Genomic DNA, 14,484 nt, shown 5'->3' on the forward strand with positions numbered 1-14,484 from the left:
CAGCAGAAGCCTTTCATGATCGGTGGCCTCCACCTAGCATGAGACTCACCCGATGAACAGCGCCTAGACGCCGGCGCAGCGCTTCATAAAGGTTATAATTGTAGCAGACGAGACAGCTCTCGTGGTCTCACTTCACCAGATGGTGAATAGTGAGACTAGTACAATATAAGGCAAGGGAGACACTTCTAGGCGTGGCTGGTCCAAACAGACACTCTTGATGTTGAGGTTCAGTCTGCTGCCGGTGCTCGCCAGGTACAGGACGAGACTTTCGTGTCACAGGTTCATGCAATCGTGGTCAAGTGGAGAAGCCAAGGTTAGGATCACACCCTTCAGACACCAGCTCATCAACAATGCCTTTTACTGATCACCTTGAATGATGTACATTTAGGGGTCACCTGGGGTGGGGATTACCATCCACAGCACCCCCTGAGAGCGCCGCCGTGCACTCTGAGTTCCAGAAACAAAGTGGGTACTGTAGGAAAAGCACACCCTCGAGTCTGTATAAACATGCCACAGGCTGGCCAGCACAGACTTCATTGCACGTCTACAAATAACAAATCCCTCAATTCATGCAGTCCTTCAAGGCTCTAGCTTGCTGCAGGAGTTCTTACCAACAGGAGCTAATAACAAGATCAAGCAAGCATTTGCAAAACCAATGGTGCTAGCCTTGCAAGAAGGTGGAACTCTTAGTTTTATTGGAAGCATGTGTCACAAACTGAAAGCAAATGATAAACACTGCCCCCATGTGCTTGCAATAAAAATGTGCAGTGTAAAAACAGCAACTCATGGTTGTTTTACTAGTGATGTTTTACAAATGCCAATGCTGTCAGTGCTCACATGCATTTTATCATTTGTTAAGGAGACCACACTTAACCCAGCACTTAAACTGCAGGCAGCTAAAATGGCACTTCACAGAAGCTAGTTCGAACAAGAGACAAAAAAAAAAATGCAATCAAAAACAGAATTCTAAGTTTCGTGTTATGAAGGACCATGCTTGTTTCTGCCTTCATGGTGCAATCACCCAGATGAAGGTTTACACGGAAGTGGTGCAGCCGTATGAGAGTACTAGACAGTCACCTAAGACACAAGCTAACTGGGTCGCCAATATATATCTAAAGAACCCAGTTCCAGAAATTAAAAGAGACACAAAAACTGGGGCACATACTGCATGGTCTGCCTATGGAGATAGGGGTCATTATCATGCACCCATGTGTGGGCTACACAGAAAGGCAGTGAGTGGAGCGGCCACACTGAAGACTGCCGAAGGGCATCTTGACTCCAATCCACTCATCTCCACATGACCAAAATGTGGGCTTCGGAGCAAAGAGCTTATCTCCCAGCCTGTACTTCTCCCAGATGCAAAAAAAAAACCACACTGGAGCACCTAGACAATATTTACCACCTGCCAAGCCACCCTCTATATGTACCATTTGCAATGGCAAAAGTTGGCTCTTTCTTTTGAACTTTACGCCTGCCAAGTTGTGCTACACTGAAGAACACGGGTACAAAGTCAGTGCATCCCAAATGTGCCATTTACACGTCAGAAAATAGAACAAACTGTGCGTAATTAGAACAGAGTCTAAGAGGTTTCATGTTGTCAGGGGACTTCGTTTTCTGCTCACATAGCGCCCAGCTCCCGGGACAGAACTGTATTCTTTGCTGCAGTCTCCCACAGATAGGACACGCATATCCCAACACCCATAACAAGAGCTTCAGCACACACACCACTCACACTGGACAAAAGTAACTCCCTGGTCAGGGCAGGTCATCTTTGAGAGAGTCAATGGACGGCAAAGCACGGCAGCCTTCCAGCATCTGTGGACACTTGGTGGTTCAACAGGTACCGACTGTTATATATCGGCCAGTGTTGCCGAAGTGTGAAGATTAGCCAGCCCTAAATACTGACCCGGTGATCTCCATTGTGACAGCTGGTGTAAGCAAGCAAGAGTGAGAAGGGACACACCTGCCCTCCCTAGCTTGAGGAATGCATGCACTTACACATGTAGACAAGAAGGGCACAGCAAAGTGGGAACAATTCACGTATTTGATTTAAAACAAGCCCGGCCACAAATACAGCTACAGCGTCCCGCGAGTGGTGCGCGTATGCTTGCGAGACGCTGCTCATTACAGCAAACCATAGGCCGGAAGTCCCGCAAGTGGTGCACGAGCACTTGCAAGCCAATGCACATAACACCAAGCAATAGGCCGGAAGTCCAGAGCGATTCCAAGAGGTAATTTTTCCTAGAGTACCGCGTGCGCGCTGCCTAGGCAAGACCTAAAAAGGGAGTGACAGGAGGTCACACGGATGGCAGGGGTTCAAAGGTCAGTTATGGCTCCAAAGTGAGCAGAATAGACGCTCTGGTACCTCTCAACTGTCAACAGTGTCTCTATGGTTACACATTATTCAGCACCTTGAGACCCTCATGGGTATGTAGTGCGTTATTATGAACACAACTTTGTTAACATTGATGATAGAGTACCTCATAGTTCCACAATGATGCCCCTTTCACAGGAGTGGTAACATGGAAACTGATCAACTTGATTGTTCCTGTAACAACTTGTTTGCGTCATGTTGTTTGTATAACTTTTAATTCTGGAAAAACATTGTTTCAAACAAGCACTGGCAATGTCAATCAGTCTCTCTATATTTTTGTGTTAAGTGGTGTCATTTTTACTAAAGAACATTCTTTCAATGTTATTGGTATGTGCTGTATACAATATTCATCATTTTAATTATTATATAATGGTTGCCTACTTGTATTATCAAAAACAAAATTAATGACGCTTTAAATTTTGTAATTTCTTTTATTAACTTGCATAAGTAAGGTTATTTTGTTGTACTGTTAAGACATTTGCAATGGCTTAAAAAAATATATGCAGGATTTTTTGTGATTTTTTCAAAACAATATTTTTTTTAATACAAACTATTGTAAAATTTGATACTTATTATAAAGCTACATTTATCCAATATATTTCAAAACATTATCCGTATAACATTTGTACAACTGTGTATTTGTCTCCTCTTAAAATTTTGACTTTTGTTTTTGCAGTGTAGCTCTTAAACATTGAAAGTGCATAATTTATTGGAAGTTTTGTTTAACTTTTGTAGACAGAATAAAATAAGTTATGGAGGAAAGGTTTTCCAGTAACAAGTATACATTTTTTTTAAAATCTGCTTGCTAACCTTACTTCTTAGATTATTTTGTTCATTATATAGTATTGACCTTTGGGTACTGTTAGTTCACTGACTTATGACTATGGTGTATTGTCTTCAATTAGTCAACCTTTTACTATTATATTTATACTTACTACTGGTGTGATTCTGTATTCTTTATATTGCATTCCCTTATATTATTCCGAATGAATTCTTTTAATGAAATATGTAACTTATGTTTTACTAGCTTGACATTCTATCATTTTCCGCTTTTTACTGATTTGTTGTCAAATTAATGGTTTAATACTTTAGTATTTTATATTCACTATTTAATATTTAATGATGTTTGTATTTCCTGCTAATAAAAAATGATAACACAAAAAAAGAAAGTGCATGATGTACTGGTAATTCTGTATATACAGCTACATGAGTGTTAATATAAAAAAATGTTTGTTTTCTAAGGTAGTTTTGTATGTAAGTAAAAAACATTTTTTTCCTTTTTTTCTACTATTATTTACATTTTGTAAAAATATATACAGTACAAAGACATAATGCCTAAACATTGTATAATATAAAATTCTTTATAAATCAATGTTCAAATAGTTCTAGTTAAAATCTTATGCTGTATAATATTTGTAAAACAATGTATTTATTCTCTTTTTTTGTGCAATGTAGTTTGTAAACATTGAAAGTGTATAGTATATATATATATATATATATATATATATATATATATATATATATATATATATATATATATATATATATATATATATATATATATATATATATATATATATATATATATATATATATATATATATATATATATATATATATATATATATGTAAGTTATATTATACAGGTAAATGTTAAATGTTGTATACTTGTACAGCGCACAGCTGCCCCAGCAAAGGGGCGTCCCGGCGCTGTATACCGCTGGGGAACCCGTCCTGGCTTTCCCCGTGGGATGGTCCCTACTGGGAATCCCCAAGGTGGAGCCAGGCATCCCCGGCGTTGATGGGGCCGTTGTGGAGATTAGGCAAGCTAATGCCCAGAGTTGCCGAGTGGGACCCCAGGTTAGAGTAGGCACGAGGCGAGAATTGTCCAGTCCGCTGACCCTGGTCCACGACCCTGCCACGTCGGGAATTGAACCCTGGTCCCGGGCCGACTTCTGCTCCCGGGTCTGCCGCCTCTAACCAGTGAGCCACACCACTTTTTTTTCTAAGACAGTTTTGTATTAAAGTAAATAAACATGTTACTTTTCTTAGATGTTACAAGTATTTCTTTATTATATATATTTTTACAATTGGCATTTCTTGTAGAGTTTGTTTAATGCATCCATTAGTATATATGACTTCACAGGTTGCAGTTAAATGTTCCATCAATTCATCTGTTAAGCCTTCTGTAGGCATGAGCAGTAATGAAGCAGAACCAGTTATTAAACTGCATCCACAACTGCTTTGATAAACCAACTTTACATGCTTAAAAGCATATAACCAATTCACAAAAATGAACTAATAAACATCAGACAATGAGAGAGGAGATGATTTTGGGGGACTCTAACCTAGGGGGAGGACCAAGCAGATGCCTTGAGCACAAAGAGCATATCATTCTGAACAATTCAGTGGTGGTCCCATTCTCTTAGAACCACCCCAAGCACAGTTATGGGCAACAATGCAACGAAAAGCCCCTGCAAAGCATTATGGGATAAGATTAGCATCATTATTAGCACTCATGAAAGGGTTTCAATGTTTTTTACTCATCAGGGACATCTTGGGACGACGAGGTGAACTGCAGCTTGATGTATAATATTTTAAATGCTATTGCATTTGCCTCATCAGGAACATCTAGGGACGACGAGGTGAACTGCAGCTTGATGTATAATATTTTAAATGCTATTGCATTTGGCTCATCAGGGACATCTAGGGACGACGAGGTGAACTGCAGCTTGATGTATAATATTTTAAATGCTATTGCATTTGCCTCATCAGGGACATCTAGGGACAACGAGGTGAACTGCAGCTTGATGTGTAATATTTTAAATGCTATTGCATTTGCCTCATCATGGACATCTGGGGATGACGAGGTGAATTGCAGCTCTTTGTAGAATTATTTGGATACTATAATATTCACTTCCCACTGCTAATCTCGTCCCATAATGCTTTGCAGGGGCTTTTAATTGGGACTGTATTTGTGCCCATAACTGTGCTTGTGGTAGTCCTAAGAGGATGGGACCACCACCGATTCCAATCGTTCAGCAAGATGTACTTTTTGTTTTGAAGGCATCTTCTTGGTTCTCCCCCTAGACTAGGGAGGATCTCAAAATCATCACCTCTCTCACTGCTTGCTAGAGGCTAAGCTATAAGCATTTTTGCATTTAGAAATACTTGTTATTTTACCTTGAAAATATGAGGTTTCTGTTATAATAATTGGAAACCTCTGCTCACCCTTAATAATATATCCTATAGGTTAGATGAATATATTAAACATAATTATGAGTGCTAGCTAGCTCAGAGGTCACTACCAACTTTCTCAAATAAACAAGAAAGGATTAGTTTCTGATAGGAATTCTATAGAGCATATTATCAAGCCCATTATCACCGTTTAAAATCAGTGTGTCAGCTGGAGGGTAGGGTCGGCTTCTTCGGCACTTGCTGCAGTGAGCTGAGTCAGGCAAGGTGATAGTCGAACTGCTCCAGACCACTGTGTGCTTGCTAAGACAAGTGCGGGCCTTTTATACCATGGGTTTGACATAAGGTTTGGCATAATAACGTCAACAAAGACTTAGGGGCATATTATCAAGGGGGTTTGCCTCCGCTTTTTTGGCTTTAAAAGCCAAGAAAGCGTAGATAAAATGATCTCCCTATTACCTAGCTGTCGCTAACACCAGTTTGCGACAGCTAGTAGGAGATAGCGACCACCTTGGGCCCCGCTTTGCATGTCAGTGAAATTTATCAACCTTTCCGGGACAACATCAAAATGTGGCGACGCTTTATAGATGACATCCTAATTCTGTGGAAGGGCTCTTCCAACTCTCATGTAGCTTTTCTCAAGTGGATCAACACATTGAACCCTCACTTACATTTCACCATGGTCTCCTCACCTGATGAGATCGCCTTCCTTGACTTAACAATAAAACTTGAAGAAGGGTCTGTAAGAACAACGATGTATAGAAAACCCACAGACCGTAACAGCCTCCTACACTACCAGAGCCACCATCCCAAGGCCTTACGCAGCAACTTGCCTTTCGGCCAATTTCTGCGGATAAGGCGCAACTGTAGTGCTGTATCGGATTACAAGAAGGAATCCTCAATTCTCTCGAGGAACCTACTTGATAGAGGGTACCCTAAAAGTGAGGTTCTAAAAGCGAGAAAACGGGCCAGGAACAATAACCGGGAAGCACTCCTTGACCGCCAGGAAAGAGTCCCGGTTGAGAATCAACCGATTACCTGTGTGACCACCTTCACCCCATTATCCAACAAAATCAGGAATACGATCAAACACCACTGGGGTATTCTCAACACAGGAGACATGGTCCTGGATGAACCAAGGTTCCGCCTTCAAGAGATCACAAAACCTGAAGGATATTCTAATCAGCACTAGGCCAAAGAATATCAGGAAAGAAACTCAACAAACCTTGTGGCATCTACCCCCCGTGACGGGCCACTACCCGTGCGGCATGTGTGGGGTATGCAAATACACCATGACACTGAAGACCATACAACTCTCCGAGACCTTCCTATGGGAGCTCAGACACCACACCAATTGCAACACATCACACTGCATATACATGCTCACGTGCCCGTGTGGCTTGAAATATATCGGGATGACGACCCGCCCAGTCAAAACCCGTATCATCGAACACCGCAGCAATTTTCGCTGCAAGAAGACCCACACAAAAATGTGTAAACACTATGTTGACTCCAACCACAAAGAAGACTCCATGAAGTGGATAGTGCTAGAATCCAGTCCACACTGCCCAAAGAGTGCCCTCTTCCGGAAGGAACAGAGATGGGTACACCGACTTTCTACAGATAAACAGGGCCTTAACGAAGACATTCCCTGGCACTCACTGTAGACCAGCCAGTTATATATATTTTTTGCATTATGGTTACTTCCCACTGTTGGTTGCTGTTACATCTGACAAGGGCATACATCGAGTGCATAGGCGACACTTTACCTTGCTCTCCTAGGCTACTACCACACCCCTCTCAGGTCCTGACCACACTCTGACGGTTGTTCCCTTCTACCTATACACCAGGGTCCGCCCAACTATAAGACCAACAAATGGCCTTTACACTACATATTCCCGTTTTTGTCTACCCACAATGAGCCACTTGCCCACTACAATATGGCCGCCACTCCTGGAACTGACACCGGGGTAATTGGATAACCTGATGTCCATACAGAAATACGTAGGGCACCCCCTTTTTAATACACACGGGGTCCTCCTCATTCTGCTTAGTTCCATAAGCTCCCCACACTAAGGCCCTTCAGTATAAACTATAGGGGACTACTAACCCAAGTAGCCAGCGCTCCAGCGCCCGTTTACCATTTTAAGATGGCCGTCATATTACCGGCTGTAATCACGTGACCTTATGGAGTAGGCGGCGTCACGTCCCTGCACGCCGGGTCGGTCGCCAGGTTAAAACACACCGACCGCCGAGCTCACTTATCTACTCGAGCTCGGCAGACATGGGTAGGTCTCCCCACGCGGACACTGGCGATTTGAGGTGAGTGACATTGCTCCAAGCAGGAGAAGGGACGCTATAGCCTATAGCCTTTACCGACGAACACCCCTGTGTTTGTTTAAGTAACCCTTAAGCGCCATTTATGTACTTCCCTCCAGCTACACTGAATGGGCTCATCCCTGATGTCCGGCCCCGACGATCCCTCATGTGGCAATTAGTCCTTAACCAATAGGTAAGAAGGGGACGTGTGCTGTAACATTACAGCGCCTATCATGGTCACACTGTGAGTGAGTTGGATGCCTGTTTGTCTGGTAGTTGCTGAGCCACAGTAAACCTTATCTGGTGCCCCCACCAACAGAACTGTTCATTAAATGGTAATGGATGGGCTACTCATCTGTCCAAGTATGCTGCATTTTAAAATCCTTGTTCTTAAACTTCACTCCTTCACACCACAGTTCTACCCACATATACAGTGGTATGTGTGCACTCAACTATGCACGTTGCACGCTCCACGTTTGCAGGTATGCAGTGGTTGTGCACTATAGTTCACAACACCGCCAGCATGCCACTACTTTTTTATGCCCTGGCAATTACGTGACTTATGTTGGTTCAATGAAATTACGTTTTAACCTTTGTTTCCTTATTTCTTCTCTATGTATAGGCATAGGAGAATCCACAGAGGTAACATACACCACATACATGACACTAGCATGTTATTGATGTTCTTTCCCCTTTTTCTCACTTTTGTAAAGGTCCTGATGAATCGCGGGTGACTACACCCCTTGCGAGAAACATGTCGACCACCTGCACTTCTAGTCTCCTCTAGGATCACTTGAATTTACCTGTTGACACCTAGCGAGCTAGCCCCACTTTTTAGTTGCAGCCAGGGGACCCCCAGAATAAAGTGAATTCCGGTACCCCTTGCTACATTTTAATCTCCCCATCACATTAACATACCATCCTGCCCACACACCCCCACCTCATCATAAGGCTGTCGGATTAAAAGATCTCCGCCAAAGCGCCCCTCTTTGAGGTGAGCCCGTCGGGGATTGCACCGCCTCCCCGACGAGGAGCAAACGCCGATGATGAAGCATGACACCCTTTTGGGTGTGTGAGGCAAATACATCCGACATAATGGATGCCCCGGGGTGTCACACGAACGCCTTTGGTCACGCCAGCTAAAAACTTCCCTATCTCTCCACAGGAACAGTTCAGCAACCCCTCTTCTGCTTGCCCAGTACTAGATACGGACACAAGCTGTTACTGGACCTTCCACCCTCCTGAGTGGTAAACAGTGTCTGTTGATCAAATTGATCACTTGTCTTACCTCTCTCCTTTTTGATAAAAAAAAAAAAAAAGTGAAATTTATCACTAATGACATGCAAAGTGGGCATGCCAAGATGTAGATATTCGCGCTAAGCAAGAATATCTCCAAAAGCTAACACCTGCCCCAGAGCAGTTCTTAGCCATGTTATCCATGGATAACATGGCTAAGAGCATTAGCTCGGTAATGCATGAATATCGCTGACTTTTCCGCGATATTCATGCATTTCGACCAATTTTTATCGCTTAGGAGATAAACCTTGATAATAGCAAGGTTCCTAAGCGATAAAAATCGCCGCAGCTCGGCGATAAAAATATTGCCGCTAAGCCAACATAGCGATAATTATCACTAGTTGTTGGTAATATGCCCCTTAGTTCTTTGAAAACTCCATGATTTCTTAGGATAACTCAATATTCAGCAGGGGGAATTTCCTGACTGCTGAAGGTGGGTTTCTCTAAGGAATCGGTGTGGATTTTTGAACTAGTGGAAGTAGCCCTACCGTATTTAGACTGCATAAGCTATATCTAAATATTTATTAGGTTTGTTCTATGCCTGTATAAGGATAGGGTGATTTATACTTATGTAAGGGCATGAATAGGAAAATTACACGAGGAATCTAAAATGCTTCACAACAATTTAATATTCCAGACATGGATCCTGGAGGCAGCACCTTGCCTTTTTTTCACTCCCGGCAACCCACCCGCCCCACTGTGACCTTGCAAGGCCTGATTGACCAGAGTCACACACCTACAGGCAGCAGCTTTATTTTAAGTTGCCGCAGCAGCACATTAAACCCAGAAATCACTGGGCTTCACCCACGCCCAAATGAAGCCTGCCTGCTGAGGGTTACAGATCGCTATGAGTAAAATTTTAATAAATTCAGTGTAGTTATGAGTGACATTTCAATGGCTATGAGTGACACTTACTCAAGAGCAAAATCAAGAAATGAAGACGAGGGACGCATATAAATATCAGAAGTTACACCCATTTGAGCAAAAGAAACTCTAAGAAGACCTTAAAACTGCTGCAAAGCACCTTGGGCCTCATTTATGTGGCCGTGCGTCACTTTTACACCGCCAGTGCGTCACTTTTTGTGACGCACCAGTGGCATAAAAAATGCGCCTTGTTGCGCCATATTTACAAAGTGACGCATCTGGGTAGATGCGTCACTTTGCAAACCCCTGCGCCAGATATAATGTATGCAAGGGGGGGGCGTATTGACGCAAGGAAGGGTCGTAAAAGTAACGCAGTGAAATCTATGAGATTTCACTGCGTCACTTTTAGGACACCGTTGCGTCAAAATCTGCGTCAAAATCTTGAAAAAGGCGTAAGACTGACGCAGGCCCTTTCACATGGGCTTGCCCCATGTGAAAGGACGCATTGCTGGAGTTGCGTCACTTTTGTGACACACTCCAGCAATGCCTCCCTTTTGCGCTTACAGATACATCAGAAATACTGACGTATCTGTAACTCCTTGCAACATGATTCATCATACATTAAATATGACGCATCAGGAATGTCGCAAGGAGTGCGCACTGAGAAGTGACGCATCGCTGCTTTCACGCAGCGATGCGTAATTTCTCATAAATGAGGCCCCAGAAATGGAAGGGCAATAGCCAGAGACAGACTGCACTTCTCAGTCACAGAGGGCAGGGGGCACTACAGCTGCCCAGAAGATGATCTCATTGGTCTGATCATTCATGGTGAAACTAGGAGATTATACCATGACGCCCCAGCACAGGCATATTTGTTATTATACCACCATATTGCCGAATCCATCATTCAAGTCTTAAGCCCCCTATAGCTTTATTGATGCGTGTAAGTAAACACTGTAAAAACACTGTGGCTGATACACCCATACCTTTACATTCTGTCCTTGCATCTCCTCTTCCACCGCACACTCACCTTGAGCAATGCAGTGCTGCGGGCTTATGCGTGGGTGCACATTAAACACACTATTAACAGTTTCCTGAACACATCCAACAGTGCGGTGTGTGCAGGCTCTGTGCATACTGTGGTGATAATAAACGGTGCACTGCATGTTAAGAATGACTCCACCGCAGATTGGTAAGATTAACTTCAACGGGGCTTATTTACAAGCCCCTTGCCACTTTTGTGTCACTTTTAACATGGGAAAAGTGACGCAAAAGTGGCGCAAGGGGCTTGTAAATCTGCCCCAACGTGTTTATTCATAGGTTCCTGGTTCCTCATACATAGAGAGTGATGCCAGCAAGACCCAGCACAACAGCCACTCCTGGCCAACTGCTGCCCCCAATGTTCCTATTCTAATACCCGATCATGTCCCTCACCAACCTTCCACTCACAACATTCCAATGTCCCACACACCTTCCCCTCAATACAAATAACATACACAACAAAACAACAATAGATGAATGACACATGCTCATTTGCCCCTTAGAACACCAACTACCCGGAAATAAATATGCACACTGTAAATAAATAAAATATAATATTATCCCATCACAAACTCTTTAATACGACCAGGAAATTTACTGTCTCTCGCACTTCGAAATACTCTCACATCTGGAACCCTCTGACCTCCACCATTGGCCACCCCACAACTCCCACACACCTCACTCACCCTAAAGTTTGCTTCAACCCTTGAATACACCTCATCACCCATCAAGTATCCACTTACAATGTCATGCATACCACACTCCTGACCATTATGTCCGTTAACTCTCTCGCACTCACTCACATGGCATAAATTACGCACTCTCCCATCTTCAAGTTTCACTGCACCTTCCAACACCTTTACGATCCTCAATGGATCAGACCATCGAGGTGCCCCCTTTTCCACTAGGCCTGGTTTCCTCACTCGCACATACTGACGTACCAAAATATTCGACATCTTCTTATTACCCGACGCACGTAGATGTAAGGCACTCACGCTATTTGCGTTTTAATTTTGAAATCGAAACTGATATTTGTGTTTTTAACTGTTTTTAAATCAATTGCTGGCACATTGCACTTTTGGTTATCTTGTATGTAGGGCCCCTACCTCAGCCGCTCTTTGCCTCTTTTCCTCTTACTCCGGTCCACGGCGGGCGTGCCCATTTGTAGTGGAGAGTATAGAGGACTGCCGGCTTCTCTACTTCTGGCTGCTTCTGGGGGCGGAACAAGCGGGTTAGAGCACAAGTGCCCGCTTACTACTTAAACCTAGCATTTCCGTCGCGCAGCAGACGCACGCATCAGGCGCCCCACTGGCACACTTAAGGCACTCCAAAGGCAAGCCCGTCTGCGCCTGTCCGTGCCTGTTCCGTGGCCAGCGCCAGCCACGCTGCTGGGTGCCCCTCCGGTACCCGAATCCTTTGGTCCAGGTCGCAACTGCTTAAAGTGAGAGATAAGTGTTGTGGTGCCTCAACCTTATATGAGTTTTCTGGGCCCCGTCTCAATTTAAGTTAGATCCCGTAGCCCCTCCTAGACTACACGCAATGCGTTTTGGACCCGCAAAGGGGCAAATTTGTCTTCCACCCCCATTAAAGCCTGTTTACTCAATTGTAGATCGCTACCCCGCCATTCAGATGACATTTTGCGTTCCTTGTCACTCATGCCTAGGAAGCGTGGGTTAGGCACATTTCTAATCCCGACCTTAATCTTGGCATCCCCCCTGAATATCATTTTGTGGGAATAACAACAAGGTGGGTGGTGGGATTGCAGTGATCCTGCGTTCGGGCTGGGATATTTCTTCCAGGAAAAGCCCTAACATCAGCCCCTTACAAGCGACGTATTTCAGCATCTCTGCTGTATCGAATATAGCCATGGCTGGAATTCTTATTTACAGACCCCCTAGCTCCCCGCCTCAACATCTTACAGATTTTTTTAATATTGCGGCTGATCGGTCGCTTAAACATGCACATATTATACTACTTGGTGATTTTAACTTACGTGTGGATGATACTCAGTGCACTAAAGCTGGGCAGCTCCTAAAAACCCTGGAAGGCCTTAATCTAACCCTGCAGGTTAGAGGCCCTACCTATCGGGCCGACCATACTCTAGATTTACTGTTTACCCTAATCTGTCCACGGCTCCGCCTGTACCTCTTACATGGTCAGACCATTTTTTAAATCCTGTTTAGTGTGGCTACTCTCTCTCAAACAACTAATTCCTCTTTGGCCGGGATCACAGTTGGAAATGGTTTAAAATCACTTGTAACTCTTTGGACCCTGCCCTTTCTGGCACCCATCTGCAGTTGGGGGGGGGGGGTTGGAACTAGATGTATCCAACTTCATTTATTGGCTCGCCTCTGCCCTTGATACGGTTGTCCCTGAGCACCCTATTGTCTTCCCTAGAAAAAATAGGAAAAAACCCCTGACCCCTGGTTTACCCCCGCTCTGCGCGCTGAAAAAAGTCAGTGCAAGAAACTCAAACAGAATTGGAGACTATCCTATGAGACAGAGGCTAAATCAATTTACACAGCCGCGATGAAGAATTTTTACACACTCAAACGCTTAGTAATGAGAGAGTATTTTGTCAAGAAAGTGAACTCTGCCAGTAATTCTTCAAAAATCCTTTTTAGGTCTCGCCTACGCAGCACGCATGCGCTGCGTAGGCAAAAATACCTTTTGCAATTGATTCAATTTTCCACCTTAAAACGTGCACACGTTCCATTGCCTTCAATTGCCACACGTGCACGTTTGGCGATTCCCTTGCGGGAGCGTGCTTGACACCACATGTTTGTAATTACTTTGCAAACACATGGTGCCCCTAGCTCGCTCCCACAAGGGAAACGCTTTGTGTGCCTCCCACTTTCCCCCACTTGTGAGCGCAAGGCGCACAGAGGGCTCCAACGGTCCTGATAAGTCACATTTGCGGCCTAAGATGGGATAATGGCGGCGCTCAAGTAGGTTGGAGGCTTCTTGCGAAATACTTCTAGGCTTAATACGAAGGTTGAAAGAGTGGCATGAAATCGCTGAGCCCATGCTGGCAGCAGTTGTGTATTGTTGAAGTCTGTGTAACAGTGCCCTTGGTAAAGCACACTTACCTTTACTGGCTGCGTTTGTGGTAGTGAACCTCAGCAAGGCCTACTAGTGCTAGGGGTTCTCCCTTCTTTGCACAGAGTCCTCGGACCATAGAACAGAAGTTGGCATAGAAACTGGAATAGAAAAACAGGAGTTTATTAAACTTCATGAGGTGGAAGTACATGCAAACACCCTTCGGTAATGCATGAAGTAGCACACTGAATAGAAGGCACATGCTCCTTTTATACACACACAGGGGCTCAAAAGAAGGCGGTACAAGTACAAATACAGGTTTTATGTACATATAAGGTCATACAGAAAATGCACAG

Source organism: Lissotriton helveticus, chromosome 1_2 (assembly GCF_964261635.1).
Source record: "Lissotriton helveticus chromosome 1_2, aLisHel1.1, whole genome shotgun sequence".
Lineage (NCBI taxonomy): Eukaryota > Metazoa > Chordata > Amphibia > Caudata > Salamandridae > Lissotriton > Lissotriton helveticus.